The sequence below is a fragment of the Selaginella moellendorffii genome, unplaced genomic scaffold (genome assembly GCF_000143415.4).
Source record: "Selaginella moellendorffii unplaced genomic scaffold, v1.0 SELMOscaffold_7, whole genome shotgun sequence".
NCBI lineage: Eukaryota > Viridiplantae > Streptophyta > Lycopodiopsida > Selaginellales > Selaginellaceae > Selaginella > Selaginella moellendorffii.
In genome coordinates, this window is record NW_003314268.1 from 3,554,378 (window position 1) to 3,564,223 (window position 9,846).

A 9,846-nucleotide genomic window follows, 5' to 3' on the forward strand; every position below is an offset into this window, starting at 1 on the left:
CATTCATGAGCATTTTGCTTGTGAGTTGATGATACTTTGTGTTTTTTTAATTATCTTTTGTAAGATGTTTAACATGCTATCTAAAATCTTTGATAGTTAAGTTTTATCATGAAGTTTTATTGATGATACATTAGTTATTAAATTTTGTTGCATAGTAAATCCTATGTTCTCCAAACATGCTGATCTTGGTGGTTCCTGTACTCTAATATTGGTTTATCAGATGATAACTAACTTGGAATACTTTGTGTTCTAATCTAAGATTTATTCATTGATAATTAAGTTTCTAATATCATTGTGTATAACTTTGATATTGTCCATTTATTAATCTTTGAGTTTGGGCTCGTATAGGTAGATTGGCTTCAACACTTTGTATGCATGGTAAAATCTTTAATCATGGGGTAACTATTATTAATTGGTCACATCACCTACCTCTCTATCAATATTTCTTATTTCGGTAATGAGCATGACCGTATAAACAACTTTAACCGCTTATTTATAATAATCTATCTAAACTTTACCGACGGGTTTGATTTCTTTACTCATAAGAGTTGGGGCCTCTAATTTCTCTTTCTATGTCCTTGCTGGCAAGGGCGTATCACACTTTTGTAAGTTGGGTGACACCTAGAGCAGCAAGGGTGGCTAACTCTATTAGTCATTTCCTTGTTAGCAACGGCCAAAAGGTATTTGAGTTTGTAGTGCATCCATGTCAGATAAAGAGGTTAGTTTAACTCATTTAATTTGGTGCATTTCTCATAGAGTTCTTTCCTTGCTGGTGTTTTAGACTAAAGTATGCATCAATGAGGATGTCAATCTTCCCTAAAGGGGGGAAAATGTCACAAATGTGATTGTGGGTATCAAAAGTGTTACCTGTTGGCTAGTCTTTTCGGATATTCTACCTTTACTGCTATGACAGCAAGAGGTCAATATTGGTAGACCCTTTATTAGTCTTCACTTGAGTTAGTTGAGAAACTAGTCAATGCCCATACACTTAAATCGGACAAACATTAGATAGGATCCAAATATATAGTAGAGATAGTGGGTAGGTTGAATATGGTTGACTAACCTGAGGTATAGTATAGCTTCTGCTTACGTGCCTATCCTTGTTTTGCTTTTGGTTTAGAAGGTTAATATTATTAGACCCTTTATTAGTCTCCACTTGAGCTAGTTGATAAACTAGTCAATGCCTATACACTTAAATCAGATAAACAGGTTAGGCATGGCTGACCAACCTAAAGTATAGTTTAGCTCCCACTTGTGTGCTTGTCTTTGTTTTGCATTCAGCTTGGGTTTAAACCCAAGTTCCATACCATGCTAGTTGGTGGGGTACTTATATCCTCGCATTAGGCCACCAATATGTTGGAATAATGTTATACTTTGTTTAGCTCAATTTTATGTGTTGGTTATGGCATTGGGATGTTGAATGTTCTAGGATTGTTCTAAGTTGTTTTGTGCTCTTATCTTTTCACTCCTTAGGCTATATGCTTAAAAGTTGTTTTATACTTCAATTCTGCCACTCATTGGCTCCATACTTGGGAGTTTGGTTCCGTTCTTTCATTTAATGGCCTAAGACTCATTTCTAATATTCTTTAGACACATGGCATGTGGCATGTAGCATGTGGATGGTTTAAGTTCCACTTTATAATTATTCTATGGTAAATCATCATAGGATAAATTGTAAAAACCACATATACTACACTAAAATAGGATTGGAGGATTCGACTGCCTAATGACAGGTAGTAGCTTTGTTGTAGAGGAGTGATGAAAAGGTAAATGTTTTATTTTATATATCTTCCTAGACAGAGCAAAAGAAGGAAGCTTAGGCAAAATAGAGTTACACCTAAGCTTAGGCATCCAAAGAAGAAAGACCCAACCTAAGCAACACTTGTTATAGACAAATATGAAGCAATTAAGAATGATTATAAAATCATATAGCATATAAATAACATTTAAACGTGCTAGAAATTAACCCCCACTCACTGTTGTATACATTTGAATTGAATTAACCATTTTTTTCCCACTTATGACTGTTTATGCAAAGTAGAGTTGAAAAAGTGACATATGCTTATCTTTACTCACGCTTTAAGAGTTTGAGGGTGAGTTCTCTTCTATTCTTTCATTCTTTTTCTCTTCTTTATGTTCTTGTCTCTATTTGTTTATCACTATTTTTCAGGTAGGGGCAAGAATGCAAGTATAGGCAAAAAAAACTTTATTCATATTTTGTTGTCTTAAATTTCTGGATTGGTATCTTATCTTTTTTTGTTGTTTCTTGTTTACTTATTATGTTCAAAATATTTAAAACAATATTCCATTTCATTTTTTGTGTTCTTTAGGGTTTTGACTATATGTGGAATAAGTTCTGGAAAACCTTTCTCTAGGAATGGCTAGAAGTTATCTTTGCATTTAGAAATTGTCAAAGATCAAGCAAAAGAAATTTATATAAGTTGTTCTCAAGTTTTGTTTTAGTGTGATCATTTTGGTTTTGTTTATGGATTGTTTTTAAAAATAAACTACATGTATATTGATGTTTTTGATGGGCAAGTTAAAAGTTTTTATGTTTGAGAAAGGGGGCTAAATGCTTCTCATACACTAGTTTGTATTTAATTTTGACTAATATACTAGTCTACCATGAACACCATATATAAAGATAGTGCTTTCACATTTGTAAAGCATGAGCAATTGAAAGTAATTTTTGCTTATATATAGAATATTGTTATTTTGCATAATGTAATATCTGAATCTTATATGCAATAGGTTGTCCCTCTTATATGAGAATTCCCTCTAGTGCATAACCACTTGCATCACATATCATTTTGTAAAGTCTTGATGGATCAATAATATAAAGTATTGGAGCCTCACTCAATAATTATTTTAATGCTATAAAACTATAATTTTGTGGCTTATTCCACTTTAATACCACATCCTTAAGCAATAAATGCATCAAAGGAATAACCATCTCCACAAATTTACACTAGAAATGCTAATAGTAATTAGTTAACTGTGTAACTTAGCCACTTCCCAAAAGATCACTTAGCTCAAAATATAAGGATGTTTATAACCAATTGAAAAGGGACCCCAATAGAATGTCTCTTAAATTGGTTATTTACATTTATTTGGTTGTATAAATCCAAATTCAAGTAAATCCTTGATTTATTATTGAACTTCTTGCTCTTCCACATACTATAATTTAAATGGATGCTAGTAGATTGGCCTCATCTCTGGCTCTAGCATAATCTTATATTCCACACCTCATAATAAAGGCAATTGTAAAACACAAATCTAAGTGAACATGAATAGACAAATGAGAAAATTTAATGAAGTATTCAAAAGCTAACTTTAACTCCTTTGGAAGATTAGATTGTTGATATTCCCAATTTAAGTATAGATGGCACTACCCACTTGAATACCTTTTATGGCTTATCAGAACTTTACTTTATCCCACCTTAGTAGTTAAAGGTGGGGGGAATACTTATAAGGCTTCTATTGGATTCCAATATTTCAAAATATTATCCTAAAGTCCCTGATTATGGAAAGGAAGAAGAATGGTTATTTTTCTTAGTAATCAGGGGATAAAGTTACGTAGTGAGGAAGTTCCATAGGTTAATAGAACTTAGTGAATAGGCCTTAAGACCATGACTCAGTGGTGGTGTTGGTGAACATTGTTAAGATTGGAAAGGACTTTATAAGGATCAAAGGGATATTAGAGAAGAATATGCCCTTGCTCCCTCGGACCACTAAAGTGTTTAAGGTTGAGCTTGGGCTAGCCATTTTAGACACTTTTGCATTTTAGAGACCCAAGATTATTGGCCCCCCGGGTTGATGTAAAATTTAAGTTTGCCATTTTAGGCACTTTGGCAACCTATAGGGTTGAGGTTATTTAAATAACTTTAGCTCTTTAGATTGTCGAAGTGCCCAAGGTTGAACTTAGGTTAACCATCTCAAGTACTTTAGCAGCCTAAGGGGCTAAGGTTATCCAAATAATCCTAGCCCACCAACCTGTAAAAGTGCTTGAGGTTGAGTTTAGACCAACTCATTGAATCTTTTATTATCTTTGTTTAGTTTGATTAACAAAATTCCTTCTTTTGTAGAAAACAAAAATAATACCACTTAAAAAGTTGTTGGAGCCAAGAAAACATGAGAAGTTGAATTTAACACTGATGAGAATATTACAATCAACATATTCATCAAGACATCAATACAGATGTAATTGTTTAGAGATCTACCACTTTCACTATCATCACCACTGCCATTGCCACCATTGCCAACTTGATTAGAGAAATCCCTTTTTGCCATTTGCAACAGATGAACTTTGTGCCCACATCCAAGTATGTCAACTCGGAAATATATAATCTATTTAAACAAAATGGCCTCATAACAAATATCAGTATGTTTCTAAATATCTTTCTACAAGTCAAGAATAATAGAGATTGTTACCGTCACACTCTAGATTATGAATAGCTAGGATCCTACTTGGAGGAGGAAGACCCTTGAACATGCTTATCAAACATTCTGAGACTTGACAGCTTAAGGGGATAATATTCTAAATTATTGATGGTAACCACTGATATAGGGTTTGGATGAAGTGTAATGATAATTATTTTTGCGATGATCTTGTCTACCATATCAACATTCTAGTTGGCCATGTTTATGTAAGGGGACTTTTGGATGTCAAAAAACTTATCTTGGCTTACCAAAAGATCAATGTGTAACTTTTATAATTTCACCTCCAACTCCACTTTAACTTGTTTTGTTATGTTTAAATGCAAGCTTAGGCAATTTACTATTCAAAAATAGAATCTTGTCCATAATATCGAACAACTCTGTTTTTTGGCAGACTTGAGTGAGGATGATATCTACCAATATTATAATGATGATCTTAAAACACTTATTCAGCATTCACACACTCGAAATGACAGTACAACATGGTTCAATAACCCAATTAATTTTATGCTCACCATATGGTGTAAGGTATGTCTTTCCCTTTCACTTTATAAAGACCTTTTTTTTATTGTTTTGGTTTCTAACCTTTGGTGAAGGTCAAGCAAGATGCTTATAAATTTGCATATCTGATGAAGAGTTGGGAAGAACTTTTGACTGAGCTCGTACAAATTGAGCATAAATTTAACATGCACAGTCTTTAAAGTTGAAGAAATTAGTATGCATTGCAGATAATCACAAGTCAAAGGAGTGGTTAGACACTATAGCCAAAAGTTTTGCTCATAAATATAAGTTTCTTATCACATGCTTCATTTTTCTCAATTACGTACATATTTATTTTGCAGTGAACAAAACTTCAAATGACATGATTTACAATATTGCAAAATTAAGGCTTCTATACAAGAAATAGATATAGACTCTAGAGTTCATCAATATCTACTTGATGAGCAAAGAGAAAAGATTGCCAAAAGTATTTAAGAACATGATGAGAAAGGCTGTCTACATCACACAAATTATAAGTGAGAAGTTCTTAGCACCGCACATTGGTGATAATTGTAAGCTCCTGAGTTTGGACTTCCCCGGGAGGTCACCCAGCCCAGTACTATTCAAACCCAATGACGCTTAACTCCAAATATCCCAAGACCCTTAACCGTTTGAAAAAGGGGGTGCACTCTTGTTCATGGGCCCTTTCCCTCTATATTTGAACCCCATAGACCGTCTCTCAAGTCGTTCCCTTTGGTTGCTTACAATAATCTAAATGGTACATTCATGTCTTTCAACACCTATATCAACACATTATTAGAAGGGATTGAAGAGGGGTTGCCAGAGAAGTTTATAAGCACGACAACTTATGATTGCCAACATAGTTAACGTTATTTCATGTGATATGCAACTTACAAATATAACATGATTTCTAAGATCTTCCTAAATATATATTGTTTACAAGTATCTTCAATATAGAGATATGCCATTTGAGGCACCAATTTGCACTCAACTTGGTGTAAAGGGTGTAAGGGATAAAGGAATATATCTAATAATATTTGCGAGAGTTAAAAAGGCACAGAAGATAGAATGCTTTTGGGAGTTGAAGCTCCTAGAGAAGAAGACCCTTACACTAGACCAAAAGAAAGTTGTTAATGCTAGTAATAATGGCAATGTAAATAACAATGGATAGAAGGATGAGGAAGCTTTGGATCAAGCTTATATTCCAAGGGGCATAGTCTCTCCAACATAGAAACTCATTCAGCCACCTAGGGTGGTTTGCTCCCTTTTATTGGTTTAGTTCTCGTTAAACCCATTAGAGACACCTTCTTTAACTCCATTCCACTACTCATTCTCGAGTAGTCCCCACTAGAAGGCTAGGATAGAGCTCTAATTCCACCATTAGATATCTAGAATCTAGATTAGGTTCCACTAGCAAATAATGATGATCAAGTGGTTCACAAAATATTATATTAACCTTGAAGTAAACAAAAGTGACTTTTATAAACCAAAGGTGGTAATACATATTTCTTGCAATAATGATTGTTGGTAGTAATTTCATTCTAGCTTGACAAAATGCTTGTGATGAGGGGTTGAAGGAAGTCTTATCAACAACATTCTATATGACAGTAGTATATTATTCTTTACTTTTTTCATTCATTTAGCTCTTCTACATCTTTTATAGAAGACAACATGAACATGGATATACAATGCTAATTCAACCACACCTGACCATATGCATGATGCATTCCTTTTATCGTAAGCACTTATGCTTGAAGCTGGCTATATCATCTTCATCCAATTAAATGTATGAGTTTATGATATGTGCAATACAAGTTCTTTTCAGACTTCCCTCATATGCCCTTTGTATCAATGCCAATAGGATCTATGATGTACCCAGAAGAGAAAGACTTGAAATGAAAAGGTGAGTAGGTATTTTATATTTTTATTTACTTTCTTATTTTCCAGGTTATAATGTGGATCTATTATGTTTTTTGTAGAAATATGTATGACAAGTGTGTGATAGCAACCATGGAGCATGCATTTTTTCTGGGTACGACAGTTCCATTGAGATCATACCCAGCCTTGTGGATAAGCAAATTTACAACACGTTTCTAAGGTACCAATTTTGAATTCTATTGGCATTTGAAGAAATGATGTTCTTCAATAGCAAATACTGACATTACCTCCAACTTTAAGGAGGTAAGTTATTTTATTAAGATTTCAATACATGTTTAGTTCTATTTTATAGATCATAATCACCTAGAGTTTCTAGAATTGGATGCTTTAGAAGTCTCCCTAACTATATAAAAGCCATGGCTTGACAAATGCAAGGTAAATCTTCTCCATAATACCAATATAGGAAGAGGTGTAAAAAGAATTAATATGTTCATGATGAGGCAAAAGAAAGCTAATTGCATCCTTATATGAAATGTAAAACTTGTTATATATCAAATATCAATGATAGTGTTAGATGTTTGTGACAGGTGATAGTGTTAGTGTCAAATATTATAATTGCAAATTGTCATTCTCACGTACCACTATCACTCTATAGCACTTATGTGTTGCCATCTCATTTTTCAACATCATATAAATAATTATATGATAAATGATAACACCATTTATTTAGCAATTGTGGCAATGGTCAAGAAAACTATTCAAGCCCATAAAAATGAATTTCTGACCCAAGACAAAAAGGCATATTAAACATCTTAGAATTAAACTCTCAATGTTTTCACTGGTTCCTATTAAACTAAAATGACTATTGTGTTGATTTAAAGGCCGCTAAGAGAGCCTACATATTTTCTTTGAATCATTCCTAAATTGAATAATACACTTCTAATACCTTGTTTGTTGTAATTGTTATAGTGGATATTCTACTCTAGAATAAGATATGTTACCTCATAGAGCCATTTGTCTTATCCAAAAAAAAATAGTATATTAGACATTGAATATAATAACATTCTATACTTTCAAGGCATCCTGCTATATCAAGAACAAGATCTTGCAAAAACATGTGATATTGCTCTTTGAAATATTGAAGGCAATCCCTTTCTAATAAGAAGATTTAAAATTTCATATATAGGGAGCTCTAGTTTAGCTTCACTAGAGCCCCCAATAGAAAAAGGAGGGGATGGTCCAAAGTTGAGTTGAGCTCACGAGTTAAACTTAATTTAACACAAGTTAACTCAAGTCAATATAGTCAACTAAAAGTCTTACAAAGGAAATCTAAATTGAACAAATGAAGGTTCTAACAAACTTCAAAATATTTAAATACGTAAATATCTAAGTTAAAAGTTTCTATAAGATTGAATTGAAAAAGACAAAGTTCATGAGAATCTATTGTTAATGAAGTTATATTATTTTATTATGACTATTGTTACAGTTTTTATATTTTTATTTGACTACTTAATATTTTGAATACTTTTACAGCTATAGATACTATTCCTTCATTCGAAAGATTTTTTAGGGTTCTTGAGAAGATGGGAAGCAAGGAAAATACAAATTTGTGAGTAAGAGTTGTAATGCAAAGGAATGTGAGAATATTAATTTTGTTTCACTATCAGAATCTCTATATTACACTCTTGGTCTTTATTACCCATTTGGGAATGTGAAGACCGCTATCATGATTGATAAAAATGCTCTTGTTACTTCTAAAACAACAGTCCAAAATAAGAGAAATGAAAAATGAACAGCACAGTGGAAAGCACCAAGAAATCTACTCCATAAAACTTTCCATGACATTTATAATTTACATATTGATTCATATAAAAAACTTTGTTACCTGCCTATATCGCAATCCTCTTATATGATATGACCAAGGTATATTTTTAAGGTGAATCCTTATTAAAAGTTTTTGGGAGTTGTTTGTGAATAATAAAAGAAATCGAAATCTTTTGAAAAACTCAAAAATAATATCACATCAAAGAATCAACTTTATCTACATTTCCAAGACTGAAAGGCAATCTCACACAAGAGAATAGTAGTGTGCCACCGTGCTCTACCACTATAATGTGGTCTATATTTCTTTGCAGTCTATTTCCCTAAATATTTGGTATGTTTAGAAAAGAATATATGTGTAGTAAAGTAGAATTTCATCATAATGATAAACTATATGTATACACAATAATCTAAAATTGTAGAAGCTCTTATATTTACAAGCAAGCTATGATTATGAAGCCTCATTTCCAAAATTAACATTTAAAGAATCTAAGTATTGTCAGTGTCATAATAAATAAAACTCATTCCCAAGACTACAACTTAGTATATAAACTATCTAGAAAAGTTATAGTCATTATAGTTTTTTTTTTTTCCTTGAGTTCCTTGAAAGTTTGTATTGAAATAGCTCAAAGGAAAGTCACTGCTACTCATACTTAGCCCCCCAGCATTTCATATCAACCTCCACCTCTATCCTCAAGTTCTACTAACATTCCACCTTCACCTTCACATAACAATCATTTTTCTACTAAGGGCTTTAGTGAAGTTGAAGTAGAGCTCCTTATATATGAAATTCTGGGTCTTGCTACTAGAGAGGGATTACCTCCAGTGCTTCAAGAGAAATGCCACATGTTTTTGCAAGATCTTGCTCCTAAAATGGCAAGACTACTTGAAAGCACAAAATAGTATTACATTTGGTGTCTAATATGCTATTTTTTCTTGGATAAGACAAATGGCTCTATAGGTTTACAAACTTTTCTTGAACATTGTAGCAATTTCTCAATGGTAGGTCTGGAAAATGTGCACATGTGGATGTACAATAGATTCAAGAATGAGTTATGGATACATACCCACTATCATTTCATGTGTAAGCGACTAAATGTTCCATTCTACTTTAGTCCCGTAACCACACCTCTGCCCACTTGGAGGAGTCTCATTCACAACCTCCATAAGTCCAATTCAGGACTTGGGACTTGCTAGCCCCAAGAGTGG